The sequence below is a fragment of the Panthera onca genome, chromosome X, assembly GCF_046562875.1.
Source record: "Panthera onca isolate mPanOnc1 chromosome X, mPanOnc1 haplotype 2, whole genome shotgun sequence".
Taxonomy (NCBI): domain Eukaryota; kingdom Metazoa; phylum Chordata; class Mammalia; order Carnivora; family Felidae; genus Panthera; species Panthera onca.
The window spans coordinates 62764966-62787228 of NC_138357.1; the positions used below are offsets into that span (position 1 = coordinate 62764966).

Below are 22263 nucleotides of genomic sequence, written 5' to 3' on the forward strand. Positions count from 1 at the left end.
AGACACAGAATCTGAAGCAGGCTTCAGGCTCTGAGCTGTCAGCACAGAGCCTGATGTGAGGCTCAAACTTATGAACCATGAGATTGTGACCTGAGACAAAGTCAGACACTTAACCAACTAAGTCATCCAGGCGCCCCTAAAGCCCTTGTATTGATGGGGAAGAATGCTTCAAAAAAAAAGAGAATGTAGGGTGCCATTTTACATGGAGCTGCAATACCCACTTGGTCATTTAAAACTTCTCAGAAAAGTGGACGAGCAGGTAATAAATGAATTAATATGAATGGGGGAAACCAATGCTATTACCATGAAGAGCTAAGATTACTCTTACACAATCAAGGTAAGGAGAAATTTCTAGAACCCAGAGAATTTACTAGGGTTTCTCTTTGTGCTTTCATGCCTTATGATAATGATTAATAAACAATTATATTTACCACAGCCCGGCAAACAAAAGTCCGCTAAGGACTCAGACCCTTTAAGGCTGAAATTTGGGTCATCCCATCAGATAAGCAATCTATATTAGCAAAAGTACTAGTGGAGATAACTAGAGTTAAATAAAAACTTTAAAAATTACTAGTTGAGAGTGAGGGGAAAATAGACTGAAAGTAAAGGAGTCAAACAATGAATATCAGTATGGACTTGGGACCAGTTTTAGTAGCAGAGACAATGGTGGCATGTTCTATTCATCTTCCTCATGTCTTTTGTAGGGAGTGTAGTTGGAAATTTCATTTAAAAATGTAATGGAAATAATGAAAGGCAGTAGTAAGTGGTGCAATGAATGGACTCTATGACACATCTTGAGTACCACTTCACAGCTTCTCACCCTCAGGGCTGATTTCAGACATGTTTGACAAAAGCTATTGTGCAGGTTACAATCCCACTTCATGCTGACAGTACCTCATCTCAAGCTGCCCCTATGTATTGTGCACTTTCTTTGTCAGGGCTTCTCTGACACCACAATATGGAATGACTGTAAGATCTCATTCTGCATTCACACATGCTCAATCTTAAAGTTACTAGGATTTAACAGCCAATAGCACAATCCTCACCTAAATGACAGCCAGGAGTAAATGGGTAGACAATACTCTTTAGGCAGGTCATTCTGAGGTTAATTCTACATATCTTCTCAAAATGGTCCATATAGATTGAATATCAACTATCCACAGCAGTAGCCAGCTTGATTCTGCATGATTGGATTTTTTTCCTTCCCTGGTTCATCACTCCCACTGTCTAGGATCATTTATCAAATAAACTATAAGGAAGCAAGACTTTTGAATCAGGATCAGCTTTCAAGGTAACCCAGGTTGAGGTATATTTTGTTCTTGCTGTATTTTTCTCTTTCTTGTACCTTCTTGTCTCAGGGGAGGCTTGAAATTCAGCGCTAAAAGCAGAAGTTGCTTTCAGACAATATAATATTATTAGTTTTTGTTTTCCAGCAGCCTAAGAAACCTGAGGTGATTAGACTTAGAAACACAGAATGGAATATATGAATTTGAGGAGAGAGAAGTATGAGCGGTGAAAGATCATGAAATTTCCCAAGACCAGAAAGGGATTATGGTTTGGAGTCCCATAAGTAGCAGAGGGAGTCATACCCGGAATCTGAGTGCCTCTGAGAGGTGCCATAAACTCCTGGAAGTGGGGATGTGGTAATCTAGTGAATCTGGGGCCTGGGCAGGACAGCTTCAAAACTTGGCAAAGAAAGTCATGCCAAAGCTTGACACAAATACAGCTTGTCTTCAAGGTACCATGTAGATTCAGACAGTAAATATGTCAGTAGTATACATGTTGTAGCAAAGACAAGGTCTTCAGGAACTGTATACAACCTCCAGAGTTTAGAGATTTTAAGAGAAGCTCCTTAAACACAGACACACACACACACACACACACACACACACCATCTTTACCACATTTCCACCTGTACCAAACAGAAGTCTAAACATATTCAAATATTTCATATATATGAAACAGAAATATTTACAACCAGAGGGCTATATTATAAAAATACATATACAGGGGCGCCTGGGTGGCTCAGTCAGTTGAACGTCCGACTTTGGTTCAGGTCATGATCTCACAGTCTGTGAGTTCGAGCCCCGCATCGGGCTCTGTGCTGATGGCTCAGAGCCTAGAGCCTGCTTCCGATTCTGTGTCTCCCTCTCTCTCTGCCCCTTCCCTACTCATGCTCTGTCTCTCTCTGTCTCAAAAATAAATAAAAACATTAAGAAAAAAATTTAAAAATAAATATACAGTAAAACCTTGGATTAGGAGTAACATTCTGTGAGTGTTCCACAAGAGAAGCAAACATTGCTAATAAATTTTAACTTCATAAACGGGTGATGTCTTGCAATATGAGTAATACATGATGCTGAACATCATGTGATGACAACTGAGCCAATGGTTCTTGAAATTCTCTTTGATGTACAAGTACTTTGGATTACAAGCATGTTTCAGGAATTGAATTATGCTCACAAACCAAAGTTTTACTGTAATTCATTTTTTTAAATGGAATACAATGTTTATAAACTCCAACTCAACCTGTCCAAAATTGGATACATTACCTCATATTTTTTTTTTCATTTTAAGCATGAGTTTCTTTCGTATTCTCTAAATCAGCTAACAGTAACACTGTCACACATGCTAGAAACCTGGAAGATATTCTTGACAATTCTCCTTTATATTATACATTTAACTTATCACTAAATTCTGTTAATTTCATTTTTTACCTTTATCATATCTATGTCCTCTTCATTTTCACTTTATTAATTCATGGCCTCAATATCTGTCCCTGTAACCAGAGTAATACCCTCCTAAAAGCTCTTCCTGTGTTTGGTTTTATCATCTTCCAAACCATTTAATATATTGCTTTCCATATTTACCTTTCTAAAATAGCAAATTTATAATGTAATTTCCTGCTTAAAACATGTTATTGACTCTCAATAAGGAAGAGTGTAAAGCTCAGGCATACAAAATAAAATTTGGTCATTACTTCACTTGTACCCACCTCTAGACTCTTATTTCCTACCACTTTCTTCCTGTGATTTTATGCTTTTATTATACCAAAATGTTTGTGATTTCTTTTATGAAATATGCTATTTGTCACCTCTGTGCTATGGTCATATTTTTATTTTGCTCTAAGAATGCCATTCCTACCATTCTTCTTCTGGATATTTTTTTTATTTATTCTTCAAGATGCAGTTTATATGTCATTTTCTTTTTTATTCATTTAAATTTTAGTTAGCCAACATACAGTGCACTATTGGTACCAGGAGTATAATGCAGTGATTCATCACTTACATACCACACCCAGTGCTCATCACAAGTGCCCTCCTTAATAGCCATTGCTCATCTATCCCATCTCCCACCCATCTAGAATGTAATTTTCTATAGGAAATAAAGTTGTATTAAGTCTCCCCACTCAGTGTCCCTTATCACACCATGCATGCCCCTATAACTGTATTCCATTTGTTATATTAAAATTATCTGTATTCCTTACTTCCCCCTCCCCATGCAATAATGTGAGCACCTTCAGGGCAATGACTTATTAATTCATAGACCTTTAGTTCCTAGCATAGAGCCTAGCGCATATAAGTTTTTCTAAATATTTATTGAACTAAATAGTTAAATGACCTACTTCTCCAGGCATATGTTGTACCATTGCCTTTTACATACACTATAGCCTTGATAAGCTACTTGCTGTTTTTTAAAGTTAAAATACCATAAGCTACCATAATAAAATAAAATACCATAAGCTACCAGAGCAGGAACCCACAAGCAGAAACCCCTTGTGGGACAAGTACCAGGGTAGGAAAACAACACTTTAATTGACAAATAGCTTGGAGGATCAGTGTGGACAAGTATAAGATTTAATAACTCTGGGAGAGTATAGAAGGTTTATCAAGCTTTTTTGAGTTTTAGCTCAAGGCCAACAAAGGAGAAGAGAAAAGTCCCCTTGTGCTTTCTGCAGGAGGAGAAGAAAAGTAACCTTTTTGAAATACATCACAGCATTCTATTTTTCTTAAGGAAGGCTATTTTACCAGAGCCTAAGCTACTAGGAGTCTAACAAATATCAGTGAACTCCGGTCCTCTCTAGCCTTCCACAAGGAGGAAGAGAAATATCCAACTACTTCCCATGGTAGCTATTCTGTCCCATCTAAAAGGGGAAAGGAATAAACTAAGTACTTGTGAGGTGTACAGTCCAGAGACACACGCTCACTGAAAGACTGAGACCTAAACATTATAGACCACTTACTTTCCCCCATACCTTACAAATATACAACCAAAGGCCTATAATCACCACTTATTTTACCTAGTATATCACTTCTAGATTTCAAAAATTCAAAAATCATACTAATAGGCAAGAAAATGCAGTTTGAAAAGACAGAGCAAATATCAGAATCAGACTCAGATATCGCTAGGATATTGAAATTATCAGACTGAGAATTAAAAACAACTATGATTAAGATTAAAGGAAAAAGACAAAATGCAAGAACAATAGGTATTAGGGAAGATATGAAAATTTTTCAATTATTTTTTATTTCAAGGTTTTATTTAAATTCTAGTTAGCATATATGGAAAAATGGCTTCAAGTGTAGAAAATTAGTGACTCAACACTTACATGTGACACCCAGGACTTATCACAACTGTCCTCCTTAACCCATTAACCAATTAGCCCATCCCCCACCCACCTGCCTCCATCAACCCACAATTTGTTTTCTATACTTAAGAGTCTTTTATGGTTTGCTTCCCTCTTTTTCCCCCTTCCCCTGTTCATCTGTTATGTTTCTTAAATTTCACATACGAGTGAAATGATATGATATTTGTCTTTCTCTGCCTGACATATTTCACTTAGTATAATAGGCTCCAGATCTATCAAAATCATAGCAAATGGCAAGATTTCATTCTTTTTGATGGCTGAATAATATTCCATTGTACATATATGCCAGAGCTTCTTTATCCATTCATCAATCAATGGACATATGTGCTCTTTCCACAGTTTGACTATTGTTAATGTTGCTATAAACACTGGGGTGCATGTAGCACTTTGAATCTGTATGTTGTATCTTTGCAAAAACATGTACTAGTACAATGTCTGGGTCATATGGTATAGTTCTAGGTTTACATACTTCAGGAACCTTTATACTGTTTTCCAGAATGATGAAACCAGTTTCCATTCACACAGTGTCTCTGCATTGTCACCAACATCTGTTGTTTCCTGCGTTCTTAATTTTAGCCATTCTGACAGCTATGAGGTGGTATCTCATCATGGTTTTAATTGTTATTTCCCCAAGGAAGAATGATATTGAGCTTTTTCTCATGTGTCTGTTAGCCATCTGGATGTCTTCTTTACTTTTTTTAAAAATTTTTTAACATTTATTAATTTTTTTAGAGACAGAGAAAGACAGAGCATGACTGGGGGAGGGGGCAGAGAGATAGGGAAACACAGAATCCAAAGCAAGCTCCAGGGTCTGAACTGAGGGCACAGAGCCCAATGTGGCGCTCGAACTCAGGGAGTGTGAGATCATGACCTGAGCTGAAGTCAGACGCCCAATAGACTGGGCCACCCAGGCACCCCTGGATGTCTTCTTTAGAAAAATGTCTATTTGTGTCTTGTTCCCATTTCTTAACTGGATTCTTTGTTTATTGGGTGTTGAATTTGGTAAGTTCTTTATGTATTCTGGATACTAATCATTTATCATATATGTCATTTGCAAATATCTTCTCTCATTCCCTAGGTTGTCTTTTAGTTTTGTTGATTATTTCCTTCACTGTGCAGGAGCTGTTTATTTTCATGAAGACCCAATAGTTCGTTTTTGCTTTTGTTTACCTTGCCTCAAGAGACGTGTCTAGTAAGAAGTTGATATGGCTGAGGTCAAAGAGGTTGTTGCCAGTGATTTCCTCCAGGATTTTAATGGCTTCCTGTCTCACATTTAGGTCTTTTATCCATTTTGAATTTATTTTTGTGTATGGTGTAAAAAAAGTGGTCTAGTTTAATTCTTCTGCATGTTGCTGTCCAGTTTACTTACACCATTTGCTGAAGAGACTGTCTTTTTTCCATTGGATATTCTTTCCTGTTTTGTCAAAGATTAGTTGACCATAGGATTGTGGGTCTGTTTCTGACTTTCCTATTCTGTTCCATTGACTTATGTGTCTGTTTTCGTGCCAGTATCATACTCTCTTGATGACTACAGATTTGTGATATAGCTTGAGGTCCAGAATTGTGATGCATCCAGCTTTGCTTTCCTTTTTCAAGAGTACTTTGGAGATACAAGGTCTTTTGTGGTCTCATACAAATTCTAGAATTGTTTATTCTAGCTCTGTGAAAAATGTTGATGTTATTTTGATAGTGATTGCATTAAATATATAGGTTACTTTGGGTAGTGTAGGCTTTTTAACAATATTTGTTCTTCCAATCCATGAGCGTGGGATGTTTATCCATTTTGTTGTGTCATCTTCAATTTCTTTCATACGTGTTCTATAGTTTTCAGAGCTCAGATTTACCTCTTTGATTAGGTTTATTCCTAGGTGTCTTATGGGTTTTGGTGCAATTTTAAATGAGATTGATTCCTTCATTTCTCTTTATGCTGCTTAATTATTGGCAAATAGAAATGCAACACATTTGTATACAGTGATTTTATATCCTTTGCTGAATTAATGAGTAAGTTCTAGTAATTTTCTTTGTGCAGTCTTTCATGTTCTCTACATAGTGTCATGTCATCATGAGTAGTGAAAGATTGACCTCCTCTTGGTGAATTTGTAAGCTTTTTATTTTTTATTTTTTGTCTGATTGCTGAGCTAGGACTTTCACTACTATATTAAATAGCAATGGTGAAAGTGGACATGCCTGTCTTGTTTCTAAGTGTAGAGTAAAAGCTCTCAGTTTTTCCTCATTGAGGATGATATTCGCTGTGGGTCTTTCATAGATGGCCTTTATGTTTTTGAGGTATGTTCCATCTGTCCCTACTTTGTTGAAAGTTTTTATCAAGAATGTGTGCTGCACTTTATCAAATGCTTTATCTGCATCTATTGAGAGTACAATATGGTTCTTACCTTTCCTTTTATTAATGTGATGTATCAGATTGACTGATTTGCAAATATTGTACCACCCCTGCACTTCAGGAATATATCCCCCTTGATGGTGGGGAATAATTGTTTAATGTACTGTTGGATTCAATTTCTTGGTGTCTTCTTGAGAGCTTTTGTATCCATGGTCATCAGAGATACTGGCCTGTAATTCTCCTTTTTTAGTGGGGTCTTTGTCTAGTTTTGGAATCAAGGTAATGGTGGGTTTGTAGAATGAGTTTGAAAATTTTCTTTCTATTTCCATCTTTTCAGTTTGAGATGAATAGGTATTAACTCTTCTTTAAATTTCTGGTAGAATTCCCCTGGAAAGCCATCTGGACCTGGACTTTGTTTGTTGGGATATATTTGATTACTGATTCAATTTCTTTGCTTGTTATGTGTCGTTTCAAATTTTCTATTTCTTCCTGTTTCAGTTTTGGTGTTTGTATAATTCTAGGAATTTGTCCATTTCTTCCAGATTTCCCAGTTTGTTGGCATATAATTTTTCATAATAATCTCTTATAATTGTATTTCTTGGTGCTTATTGTGATCTCTCCTCTTTTATCCATGATTTTATTTATTTGTGTCCTTTCCTTTTCTTTTTGATAAGTCTGGCTAGGGGCTTTTCAATTTTATTAATTCGTTCAAAGAACCAGCTCTTAGTTTCATTGATCTGTTCCACTGTTTTGTTTTTGTTTTTGCTATCTCACTTATTTATTTTCTAGTCTTTATTATTTCTCTTCCTCTGATGGCTTCAGGCTTTATTTGCTGTTCCTTTTCTAGCTCCTTTAGGTGTAAAGTTAGGTTGTGTTTGAAACTTTTCTTGCTTCTAGAGTAGACCTGTATTACTATATACTTCCCACTTACAAATTTCTTTGCTGCATCCCACAGATTCTGGACTGTCATGTTCTCATTTTCATTTGCTTTCATGTATTTTTTTTAGATTTCTTCTTTAATTTTCTGGTTAACCTATTCATTCTTTGTAAGATGTTCTTTAACCTCCACGTATTTGTGTTTTTTTTCCAATTTTTTTCTTGTGGTGGACTTCAAGTTTCATAGTGTTGCTGTCTGAAAACATGCATTGTATGATCTTACTCTTTTTGTACTTCTTTAGGCCTGATTTATGACCCAATATATGATCTATTCTGGAGAAGGTTCAATGTGGACTCGAAAAGAATGTGTATTCTGCTGCTTCGGGATGAAATGTTCTGTATATATCTGTTAAGTCCATCTGGTCCAGTGTGTCATTCAAAGCGATTATTTCCTTGTTGATTTCCTGCTTAGATAATCTGTCCATTGTTGTAAGTGGGCTTTTAATGTTCCCCAGTATTATTGTATTATCAATGAGTTTCTTTATGTTTGTTATTAATTGATTTATATATTTGGGTTTTTCTTTTTTTTTAATTTTTTTTAATGTTTATTTATTTTTGAGACAGAGAGAGACAGAGCATGAACGGGGGAGGGTCAGAGAGAGAGGGAGACACAGAATCCGAAGCAGGCTCCAGGCTCTGAGCTGGCAGCACAGAGCCTGACGCGGGGCTCGAACTCACGGACCGTGAGATCATGACCTGAGCCGAAGTCGGACACCCAACCGACTGACCCACCCAGGCGCCCCGATATATTTGGGTTTTTCAAGTTGGGGGCATAAATATTTACAATGATCAGATTTATTGGATAGGCCAGTTAATTATGATATAGTGCCCTTCTCTTGTTACAGCTTTTGTTTTAAAATCTAGTTTTTCTGATAGAAGTATGACTACTCTGGCTTTCTTTTGACATTCATTAACATGATAGATGTTCCTCCATCTCCTCACTTTCAATCTGCAGGTGTCAGTAGGTCTGAGTCTCTTGAAGGCAGCATGGATCTTGTTTTTATTTATTTTTTAGTTTTTTAATGTTTATTCATTTTTGAGGGACAGAGACAGAGCATGAGTGGGGGAGGGTCAGATAGGGAGACAGAATCTGAAGCAGGTTCCAGGATTTGAGCTATCAGCACAGAGCCTGAAACAGGGCTTGAGCCCATTAACTGTGAGATCATGACCTGAGCTGAAGTCGGAGGCTTAACTGACTGAGCTACCCAGGCACCCTTAGATGGATTTTATTTTTTTTATCCACTCTGATACCTTATGTCTTTTGATTGGAGCATTTAGTTTATTTAGATTCAGATTATTGATAGATATAAATTTACTGTCATTGTATTACCTGTAAAGTTGGTGTTTCTGGAGATTTTTCTGTTCCTTTCTAGGCTTTTTTGCTTTGTTCCTTTCACAGTCAAAAATTCCCATTTAATATTTCTTGCATGACTGGTTTAGTGGTCATGAACTCCTTTAGCTTTTGTTTGTCTGGGAAACTCTTTATTTCTCCTTTTATTCTGAATGGCAGATTTGCTGGATAAAGTATTCTTGGCTGCATATTTTTTATTATTCAGCACATTGTATATATCATGCCATGCCCTTCTGGCATATCAGGTTTTTCTGGAGAGGTCTGCTGTGAACAATATTTGTATCCTCTTGTAGGATGAAAACCTTTTTTCCTTTGATGCTTTCAGGATTTTTCTTTGTGTAATTTTCAACTTTTCCTATGATGTGTCTTGGTGTTGGCTGGCTTTTGTTAATTTTGATGGGAATTCTCTGTGTTTCCTGGATTTGGATGCCTGTTTCCTTCCCCAGACTAGGGATGTTTTCAGCTATAATTTGCTCAAATAATCCTTCTGCCCCTTTTGCCCTCTCTTCTTCCAGGATTCCTATGTTTTGAATGTAATTATGGTTTATGGAGTCACTGAGTTCCCTAAGTCTACATTCATGATCCAGTACTGTTCTTTCCCTCTTTTTCAAGCTTATTTTCCATATTTTTATCTTTTATATCTAATTCCTTCCTCTATTACTTCCATCCTTGTCAATACATCAGTCAGTTTTGCATCTCAGTTATAACATTTTTGGGGGCTGACTAGTCTTTGTTCCTTTATCAGTGCTGAAAGGGACTCCCTATGTCTTCTCTGTTTTTCCCAAGCTGAGCTAGTATCCTTATGATTATTGTTTTAATTCTCATTCAGGAATGTTACTTATACCTGTTTTGATTAGATCTTTGGCTGTGAGCTCTTCCTGTTCTTTCTTTCTCTTCTAGGAAAAAATTTAAAACAGAATTCCTCCATCTTACCTACACCTCTGTCTCCTGTGTGTTTTCCTGTTACACCTGCTGCTCCTGAATGTAATGACTATATTAAATACTGTCCAGGACATGTCACTTTAGGAAGGTTTTTTTTTTGTTTTTTTTTTTTTTTTTGTTTTTTGGGTTTTTTTTTTTTTTTGGTGTCTGCTATGTGTACTCTGGTGTTGTGTTTTGGATGCTATTTCCCTCAGATCCATCCTGTGCAGTTTCCCCTTGCCTTCAGTGGGGAGTGTTTGGACCTGGTCCAGTGTTGATGAGTTTTAACCAGGTGTATTTGGGTTTGCTTGTTAGAAAAGGCTAGATTCTATTTCCCATAGAGCTGTAACTTTGCAGCTCTCTATGATAAGGAGAATTGGTGTGTGCAGAAGTTTTGTGCTGGTCTTCTGCTGGGGTGGGGGGTGCGGCTGCACCGGATCTCAGGCTGACTTACCTTAGTAAAGATGCATCTGCATGGTGCATTGGGGCGGGGCTTGGTGTAAGCAGCTCCAGCGTATACTGGGGTTGCAGTGTTGTCAACTGAAGGCTATCCCTGCTGATGGACAGGGGTAAAATGGTGTCACCCCATCTTCTTATACTCAGAGACAGGAGTTTGCACCTGCCATTGTTCAGAAGGCCTTCAAGGAAGAGCAAACAATCTCCTTTCTTGTGTCCCAAGCTTCCACCAGAGCCCTGACTTCACCCTGTGTTTGAGCCATCTATCTTCCTGGTGGTACATTGCTCCTGTGTTTTATCTCAGACGCATGGCTGGGTTTCAAAACTCCAAATTTTAGGGACCTGGTGAGGCACCGCCCATGCTGATCCTCTGGAGGAGGGTTTCACTGCACTGTGGCTGCTGCCAGTTTGTCCCATAAAAGCTATTGCACAACCACATAGTGGGTCAGAGTTTATGTTAAAGTACAACCAAAAGCTGGTTTCTAGGTCAGCTGCCATCAACAGGTGCTCTGCTGCTGTGCTAATTAATGGGACTGCATAATGGCACCCACCATCTGTTTTATCTCCTGAGAGGCAGTTCTGCCTCTCCCAAATGCACTCTGAGAACAACTGTCTCTCCTGGTGTGACACAGAGATCCTCAGACCATGCTGCATGCTCCTCAGCCTCTGAGCTCCTTCCCCATAGCAGCACTGCTAAGCCTGACAGTCACAACTTGGGGAATGGCATACACTTCTGAAACTTCACACTTTGAGCTCCACTGCTTATAAAAACTTGTGATAATCAGCCCCTCACTTTTCCCAGTCAATAGTTTTGGGGAAGAGTTTTTCTTGTGCAATCCCTTGCATATTCTTTTCACTGTTTCCCTGTCTCTCTCTTCTCTCTGTGATCAGGGCTCCCTCCCCTCCATAGCACCCACAATTCTTTTATTCTCCAAATCAACTCTCCACAGTTCCTGTCTTCCAAGATGTGGCTGTTTTTTCTCCCTCTAGTTGTGCAGTTTGTTCTCTCAGTCTTCAGATTGATTTCTTGGGTGTTCAGAATAATTTGAAAATATCTAGCTATGTTTGAGGGACAAGGCAAGCATAAGGTCCCCCTACTACCCCACCATCTTAACTCCTCTCCCCAAAAGAGATAAAAATTCTATGAAAGAAATAAGAAAGAATTGGTAGAAATAAAAAACAGTAACAGAAACAATGAAAGGCTTTGATGACCAAATTACTAGCATGGCCACAGCTGAGGAAAGAATCTCTGAGCTTGAAGATAAGACATAGAAACTTTAAAAACTGAAATACAAAAGAAAAAAGACTGAAAAAAGGGGAACAGAATATCTGTGAAATGGAGAGCTTAAAAAGTATATATAGGATTATGAGAATAGAGAAAATAACACAAGATTTTTCTGAACAATAACAAAGAAGAATTAATGTCTCACATTAATCTAAGAGTTCCATGAAGCTCAGAATACACCAAGGAGAATACATACCAAAAATCTACACATAGGCATAGAATATTCAAACTGCAGAAAATCAAAAATAAGGAAAATATCTTGAAAGAAGCCAGAGGACTACAACATCTTACCTATTGAAGAGCAAAGAGAAGGATTACACCTGACTTTTCAGAAACCACGTACGCAAGAATAAAGGGTATCAAAATGTTTAAAATGTTGAGAAAGTGAAAAAAAATGACCTAAAATCCTGTGTCTTGCTACATTACCCTTAAAAATAAAGGAGAAATACTTCCACTGACAAACAATTATTGAAAGAATTTGCTGCCAGTAGGTCTATTTAACAAGAAATTTTTAAAAACAATCTTCGAAAAGAAAGAAAGAAAATTATATATGCTAGAAACTCAGGTATTTATGAAGAAAGATCATTGGAGACGGAATAAAATAAAACTTTTTATTTTTTTCTTATTCTTAATTAATCTAATGGATAACATTTTGCTCAAAATAACAAGAATTAAATTATATATTCTTATTAGTACAATATAAATGTTAAATATATGTTCATGTATATTTATTTTTATATATTATATATTTATATTATGTTTATTTTTATTATATATAATATAGTAGTAATATATTAATTTACTACTATTAATTCTATATTATATTAATTTGAATATTTATATATTTATATAATATACTTATAAATATATTTAATTATATTTAAAATAACATAAATACAAATATAAAAATATAATTTACGTATGTATGTTTACATGTAAGTGAAAATAGTAACAACAATAATACAAAGAATAAAAGGTGTGGCTATGCACTGAAAAAGTTCTCAGACTCCAGACTGAGTGGACATGCAGGACTGGCTGTGTGAGAAAAGCAGCAGCAGTTGAATGCACATAGCCTTTATTTTATATTCCATTAGATATAAGTATCAAAGAGTATCAAAACATGGAAAGAGAACACAAAGGATCTTTATACATTAACCAGACATACATCTGGTGGCTATGTGAAGTCATGAAGGGAGTACATGCAGTTTCAAGGAGTGTCAGGGAGTTACAGCAGGTTTTGTATTTTAACTGTCCTCGGGGAGATCATGGGGCTCTGTATCTCATGATGCTATCACGTTTGACAGCCTTGAGACCAGAACATTGCTGATGTTTCAGCTATTGCCCCATTCACCCTCTATGACTTATAACACATTCTCTAGAAATAACTCCACAGGGAAGAAGGAATTAAGAATATTTTTAAGTAAAAAGAAGGAACAATAATTGATATAAGAAAGAAAAGTAAATGGAATCATATAGAATTTTTAACTAAAACCACAAAATGCAAAAGAAAGTCGAGTGGAAAACAAAAATGAGAACAAGGAAGAAGGGCTATGAATAGAAAACAATATTAAATATGGTAAATTTTACAAAACTATATCAATAATCACTTGAAATATTAACATAATAAATGTACCAATTAAAACATAGAAACTGTCAAAGTGGACTGAAAAGACCAAATATAGATGCCTAAAAACAGAACGCAAAAACATGTAAGAAAAAAATTGATAGAACTGCAAAGAGAAATAGAAACCTACTATTACAGTTAAAGACTTTAACATCCCTAAGCAAAATTCCAGCAAGGTCCTTTCTGGAAATCAAAACTGATTCCACAATTAATATATAAGGGCAAAAGACACAGGATAATCAGTACAATATTGAAGGAGAACAAAAATGGATGAAGGACACTACTTGACTCCAAGATTTAATATAAAGCTACAGTAATCAAGACATTGTGCATTGGTAAAAGAATAGAAAGATAGATTGAGGGAAAAAATAGACCAGAAATAAATCCACATAATTATAGCCAACTGATCTTTGACAAAAGAACAAAAGCAATACAATGGAGAAAATATGATCGTTCAACAAATGGTGCTGAAACACGTGGACATACACATATAAAATAATAAGGATAATAATAATAGGAGTATGAGAGGAAGACGGCCTAGTAGGAGGACCCTAGGCAAACCTCATTTCATGAACACAAATAGATAACTATCAAATCATTCTAAACACCTCAGAAATTGGCCTGAGAGTGACAGAACAAATTCCACAACTAAGGCAGAAAAGAGGCTACATTGAAGAATGTAAGAAGTGTGGACTCATGGTTTAGGGAAAAAACAGATCACAGGTGATGTGGAGGAGAAGGAGCCATGGTCCCAGAGAAAGGCAAGAGAGAAAAACACAGGGGAATGCACAAGAACTTTTCCCCAAAGCCATTGGTTCAGAAAATGAGAGGATCTGAATTTTGTCAGTTCTTGCAACCAGTGGGGTTTGACGCCTAGAATTTTAAAAGTTAGTGAGCTGGGCTGGGATAGAGCCTGGAAGGCATTTTGCTGCTCCTGGAGAGAAAGCAGGAAAACAATGCGGGTCAGAGAGCCAGGAAACAGCAATCTGAAGAGTTCCTGAGGCACACAAGGGGTAGAAAATTCACTATGCTTGGAGAGCTCTCTGTGGGGCAACATTCATAGAGATGCCTCTCTGGGAACAAAGGAGCTGATTGGTGCCATTTTACCATTCACCTGCAGGAAGCAGAAGGGCACCAACACTTGCTAGGAAGCAATAGCTTCCTAACTTGCTCATACCAAGCTCCACCCCCACTTTGCTCTGGCAGTTCTGCCCTTCTCCGTGAAGCTTGTTTCAGTCTCAGCATAGTGGGACCCTCCTGGAGAAGACCAGCACAAATCCTTGCCCACACCATGTCTCCTACCTGATAGTTCTTCAGGGCCTCAGTTCTGACAGAGGTAGTGTCAGGTCTCATTTCACAAGCAGACAAGAACACACCTAGTAAAAACTCACCACATTCAGGCCACAGACAAAAGACAGCCCATTGAAGGCAACGAGAGCCTCTGCAGATGACCTGCCTGAAGGATAGAGCAGAAAAACACAATATCAGAGTGTACACTGGACACACAAGACACTGCTTGAAGTGCCAGGCCCTGGGTACTACATAACCTCTTCTTCATAAAAAAATTTAAGAACAGGACACATAAATGGATTTTCTAACACAGAGAAGAAGGTATGTACTTAGACAAAATACAAAGACAGAGGAATTAATTCCAAATGAAAGAACGAAATAAAGCCACATCCAGAGATCTAAGTAAAACAGATATAAATAATATGCCTGATGGAGACTTTAAAGCAACAATCATAATGATACTCTCTGGGCTTGAGAAAGGAATAGAAGATATCAGTGAGATCCTTACCACAGAGATAAAAGATTTAAAAAGAATCAATCAATGGTGAAGAATGCAATGAATGAGATTGGAAACAGGCTTAATGCAAGGAACAACAGGCTGGAAGAAGCAGATAAATGAATTAGTGATATACAAGACAAAATAATGAGAAATAATAGAGCTGAATAGAAGAGAAAAAGAAAAATTATGGAACATGATAATGGACTTAGGGAGCACAGTGGTTCCATCAAATGTAATAGCATCTGTATTATAGGAGTCCCAGAAGAAGAAGATCAAGAAAAGGGGGCAGAAATTTTTTTTTGAAGAAATAATACCTGAAAGCTTCCCTAATCTGGGGAAGGAAACAGACATTCAGATCCAGGAGGCACAAAAAACTCTCATCAAAAACAATAAAAGCAGGTCAATGTCAAGATATACTACAATTAAATTTGTAAAATATGCTGATAAATAAAAAGATCTTAAAAGCACCAAGACAAAAGGAGTCCTTAACTTACAAGGGAAACCCCATAAGGCTAGCTGGAGATTTCTCAACAGAAACTTGGCAAGCTAGAGAAGGGAGTGGTGTGTTATATTCAATGTGCTGAATGGAAAAAAAAATCTGCACCCAAGAATACTCTATCCAACAAGGCTACCATTCACCATAGAAGGAGAGATAAAGAGTTTTCCTGGCAATCAAAAACCAAAGGAGTTTGTGACCCCTAAACCATCCCTTCAAGAAATATTAAAGGGTACTCTGGTAGAAAGAAAAGACCTTTCTGGTGGTTCATTGGTTAAGCATCTCACTCTTGATTTCAGCTCAGGTCATGATTTCACAGTTCATGAGTTAGAGCCCTATGTTCGATTCTATGCTGACAACATGAAACCTGCTTGTAATTCTCTCTTCCCTCTCTATGCCCCTCCCCCTGCTCCTCTCTTTTTCAAAATAAATAAACTTTTTAAAAAAGAATGGAGAGTCCAAAAGTGACAGTATAAAAGCAGGAAACACAACAGTACAAATGAATATTTCTGCAAAAAATCAGTCAAGGAACTCACAAAAAAAGGGTATAAAATATAATAACATATACCTAAAATGTGAAGAGAAGAGGAGAAAATCATGGGTTCAAAATTAATGATCAACTTAATATAGGCTTCTATTTTCAGAATAGTTTATATAGAAACCTGATGGTAACCATTTATCAAAAACCATTAATAAACATCCAAAGAATAAAGGGAGACAAATCCAAATATATCACTAAAGAAAATCTCCAAAACCTGAAAGAGAGAAAGACAAGAAAGGATTACAGAAAATCCCAGAGACAACCACAAAACAAGTAACATAATAGCAATAAAGACATATCTAACAATAATTACTGAGAATGTAAATGGACTAAATGTTTCAAACAAAAGACATGGGGTGTCAGAGTGGATAAAAAACAAGACCATCTATATCCTGCATACAAGAGACTCGTTTTAGGCCTAAATATACCTGCAAATTGAAAGTGAGTGGATGGGAAAGCATTTATCATGCAAATGGATGTCAAAAGGAAACCACAGTAGTGATATTCATATTGGACGATCTAAACATGAAAACAAAGAGTTTAAGAAGACACAGAGTAGGGTGCTATATAATAATAAAGGGATATTTCAAGAAGATTTAACAATTGTAAATATCCATGCCCTCAGCATGGTAACACCCAAGTATACAAAACAATTAGCAAACATAAAGGAACTAATCAATAATGCGATAAAAGTAGAGGACTTTAACACTTCACTTTAATAAATGGGAAGATCAACAGAATAGAAAATTAGCAAGGAAACATTGGCTTTAAATGACTCACTAGACCAGATGGACTTAACAGATACATTCGGAACACTGCACACTAAAACAACAGAATTTACATTCTTTTCAAGTGCTCACATAACATGGTTCAGAATGAACCACGTATTATGCCACAAATAGGCCTCAACAAATACAAGAAGTTTGAAGTCATACCAACCAACATTTCCTACCACAACACTATGAAACTAGAAGCCAAACACAAGAAAAAAAAACTGAAAAGATCACAACTTGTTGGTCAACTAACATGGTACTACATAATGAATAGGTCAAGCAGGAAATCAAAGAATAAATTTTAACAATACATGGAAGCAATTGAAAATGAAAACACAGCAGTCCAAAACTTTTGGGATACAGAAAAGCTAATCCTAAGAAGGAAGTATATAGCAATACAGTTCTACCTCATGAAGCAAGAAAAATTTAAAATAAACAATCTAACCTTACACCTAAAGAAGATAGACAAAGAACAATAAACAATGCCTAAGACAAGTGGAAAGAAGTAAATAATAAAAATTAGAGTAGAAATGCATGATATAGAAACTAAAATAAACAAGAGTACAGTTCAATGAAACCAGGAACTGGTTCTTTGAAACTATTAATAAAATTGATAAACCACTAGCCAGACTTACCAAAAAGAAGAGAAAGGATCCAGATAAATAAAATCACAAATATAAGAGGGAAAATAAAAACAAAAATCACAGGAACAGAAAAAAATTATAGGAGACTATTATGAAAAACTATATTCTAGCAAATTGGACAACCTGGAAGAAATGGATAAATTCCTAGTACCGGAAGTCCTAGCCACAGCAATTAGACAACAAAAAGAAATGAAAAGCATCCTCATAGGCAAAGAAGAAGTAAAACTTTCACTATTTGCTGATGACATGGTACTCTATATAGAAAACCCAAAGGACTCTACCAAAAAACTGGTAGAACTGATACACAAATTAATTAAAGTCTCAGGATACAAAATCAAGGTACACTAATCTGTTTCATTTCTATACATCAATAACGAAGCAACAGAAAAAAGAAATTAAAGAATCAGTCCCATTTACAATTATACCCGTCACATAAGCTACATAGGAGTAAACCTAACCAAAAAGGAAAAGGTCCTGTACTCTGAAAACTAAAAACAGTGATGAAAGAAATTAAAGAGGACAGAAAGAAATACAAAGAAATTCCATGCTCATGAATTGGAAGAACAAATATTGTTAAAGTGTCTATCCTGCCCAAAGCAATCTAAACATTTAATGCAATCCCTACCTAAATACTGTATTTTTTGCAAAGCTGAAACAAAAAATCCTAAAATTTGTATGGAACCACAAAAGACCTCGAATAGCCAAAGCAATTCTGAAAGAAAAAAAGAAAAACTGGAGGCATCACAACTCCAAATTTCAAGCTACAATGGAAAAAAGACAGACACTTCAACAAATGGTGGTGGGAAAACTGGGTGGTGACATGCAGAAGAATGAAACTGGACCACTTTCTTACACCATACACAAGTGTTAATTCAAAAGGGATGACAGACACTAGTGTAAGTCCTGAAACTATCGTATATGTGCTGCTGAAGTGAGCATTTGAGTCCTGAAACTATAAAAGTCCTACAAGAGGACATAGGCAGTAAGTTCTTTGACATTGGCTATAGCAAGTTCTTTCTAGATATGTCTCCAGAGGCAAGGGAAACAAAATAAAAAATAAACTATTGGGACTACATGAAAATAAAAAGCTTCTGTTCAGCAAAGGTAACAGTCAACAAACCTAAAGAGCAGCCTATGGAATTGGAGAAGATAATTGCAAATAACGTGCTGGAAAAAGGGTTAGTGTCCAAAATATAAAAAGAATTTATCAAACTCAACACCCGAAAAGACCAGTGTTCCAATTGAAAAATGTGGTTAGGACATAAATACACATTTTTCCAAAGAAGATATACAGATGGCCGGCAGACACTTGAAACAATGCTCGACATCACTTATCATCAAGAAAATACATTTCAAAACAAGAATGAGATACCACCTCACACCTGTCAAAATGACAGAACAGAAGAAACAACAGGTGTTAAGGAGAATGTGGAAAAAGGGGATCACTCTTAAACTGTTGGTAGGAATACTGTTTCCTCAAAAAGTTAAAAATAGAACTGCTTTGGGGCACTTGGGTAGCTCAGTCGGTTGAGCATTCAATTTTGGCTCAGGTCATGATCTCATGGTTAATGAGTTCGAGCCCTGCATTGGGCTCTGTGCTGACAGCTCAGAGCCTGGAGTCTGCTTTGGATTCTGTGTCTCCCTCTCTCTCTCTCTCTCTCTGCCCCTCCCTAGCTCATGCACTCTCTCTCTCTTTCTCAAAAATAAATAAACACTGAAAAATTAAAAAAAAAATAGAACTACCTTACCATATAGTAATTGTACTACTGGGTATTTATGTAAACAAAACAAGAACACTAATTCAAACGGGTGTATGCACCCCATAGCAGTATTATTTACAATAGCCAAGATATGAAAATATCCCAAGTGTCCATCAATCAATTAATGAATGGATAAAGAAGTGGTATATATGTACACACAAGGAATATCACTCAGTTATAAAAAAAGAATGAGATAGTGCCATTTACAATGACATGGATTTATCTAGAGTATTATGCTAAGTAAGTTAGAGAAAGACAAATACCATATGATTTCATTCATATGTGGAATTTATGAGATAAAACAAACAAGCAATGTAAAAAGGAGAGAGGGGCGCATTTGGCTCACTCAGTTTTAGAGCATATGACTCTTGATCTTAAGGTTGTAAGTTTGTGCCCCATGTTGGGTGTATAGTTTACTTAAAACATAAACAAAATCTTAATAGAAAGTGAGAGAGAGAGAGAGAGAGAGATAGAAATCAAAAAACAGACTTTTACTTCTAGAGAAAATTCTGATGGTTACCAGAGGGGAGAAGTGTGGGGGATGGGTTAATATGTGAAGGGAATAAAGGAGTGCATTTGTCATGATGAGTACAGGGTGATGTATGGAACTGTTGAATTATCATATTTTACACTCAAACATAATATAATGCTGAATGTTAAATAACAAGAATTAAAACTAACCTAATATAATGTTGTATGTTAAATAACAAGAATTAAAACAAGCACTTACATTTAAAAACAGGAAATATGCACTAAACGTTTGGCCAAGTAAACAGTTCATAAGCTGATTAGTATGGATGAACCATCTAAACAGAAGCCAGGATCTGTTATTCAAGGAAATAAATAAATTACTCTGAAGGCAATTCAGAGATTATCAGGACTGCCACTCTCATCACTGGCCCAGAGTACAAGAGAAATGACTTCTGAATCTTAGATTTCCATGTATTGTGAACATTCCAAAACGGTGGAATAAGGACATCCTACAATCTAATCTTCCAAAAAATGAAACAAGAACCCTGGGGAAAATTGTCAAAATGAATTTTGTCAGAACTCTGGAAATGACCAAAGGCTTACAATAATGTGAGGAGTACTAATTCAAGAAATGCAGCTAAATCTTGGTAAGAACAATGAGCTTTTTGACAGTTTTATCTTGCTGCATTTTCATTTTACCAGCTCCACAGTGGCCTTGAAATCCGCTAACTTTGAAATTATAATGTCTGTGAAATTAAACAGACTCACAACTGCTAGATAAGTCAAAATGTGTTTGGAACCCAAAAATATCCTATTCCAAGAGAATTATCATTATTTGGTCTCAATAACAGCTCCCAGAGAACATCCTCTCAAAGGGCTTTTCTTTACTTGATCTTACACAGAACTTACACAGTGTTAAAGAGCTTATCCTTGGCATTTATCAAAAAAAGTATCAGTGGCAATGTTAAACATTGGAGGTTTTGGAGGTGGCAATATTAGCTGGGGGGAAAAAGGCTGACAAAAAGCTGAACAGAAAAAGCTTGGAGCAGTGTCTCTTCCTTAGAGGACAGGCACGGTGGGTCAAGAGGATCTGGTGCTGGGGGAGATCCACCAGGACAGGGTGGACAATGAGTACATTGAGTTCATCAAGAAAGTCATGGACTTTCTCAACTTGTTTGATATCTGTTGTCCTTCAAGACTTGTAACACTAAATGATAAATTGACAGCCCTCTAATGGAGAATAAAGTACATTGAATCATGGATGAAAAAAGGTGAGACCCTCACCTGGAACTATACCATGTTTCTGCTGGGAAGTTGCTTTACATAGCACTGATCTAAGTGGGAAGTGTCCCAGCAGCCTGTTTGATTCCTTATCCTTAAAGAGCAACAAGGCTTACTCTAGTTTTTCTGTTTTTAAAAGCATGGCCTTTGGGTTCAGCCATGTACGTTGGTGTGTGATGTGGGGAGAAGTCCAGGGGAACCCTTGGAAACAACATTAGGCATTTTAATTTTAAGTAACATTTTGTAGAACTATTTGTCAATGTATTTGAGGTTTTTAGAACCAACAGCCTCTTTGTCAATGTCCTCAGACTTTTCTTAAGGCTCTCAATGTCTCTGCATTATTTCTGTAAACTCTTTATCTCCTCTCCACTTTTGGTAGGGGGGTGGGAGTCAGTTCTGGCTAAGACATTCATGCGTTGGCAAGGTGGCTGCCAGAGAATGTTGTTGCTAACCCATCAATTTCTTGTCCTTTTGAGAAGGTCAAAGCCAAGCACTCATTTCACTTGAAGGGATATTTTCAGAATTTCCTTTTTGTCACTTGTGGTGTTTTTGCCTGTCATATTTCCGTTAAAAACTCCTAAACTAAAAAAATAAAAAATAATAAATAAATAAATAAATAATAAAAAAAAATAAAGCTTGGGAATGAGATTTCCTCAGAGGTCTTTAAATAGCTCCAAAATATTTCTGGAAATCTAGAATTACATGTACATGTTCCCAACTGTGTGCATGCTCATAATTGACCTGAGAAGGACCTAAGCCCTCTGGATGACTGATGACTCATGAGGATCTACACAAACAAGTAATGAGGGCTAAAAGAGAGTTATCCACTGCCTAGCTAGGTGTTTAAGGCATTCTTTAATATAGAGAAAGTGCCTTGGCAAAGACTGGGTACCTATTATTTTCAGGAATTTAAGAAAATCTCTGTCCAGCCATTAGCCAACTACCA

The 22263-nt window shown here is 36.6% G+C and overlaps 1 pseudogene; it reads left to right on the top strand.

Annotated features, from left to right (window-relative positions):
• The first annotated feature begins 202 nt into the window (after positions 1 to 202).
• On the top strand, positions 203 to 21363 carry LOC145713763 (protein BRICK1 pseudogene; annotated as a pseudogene).
• The last annotated feature ends 900 nt before the right edge of the window (positions 21364 to 22263 follow it).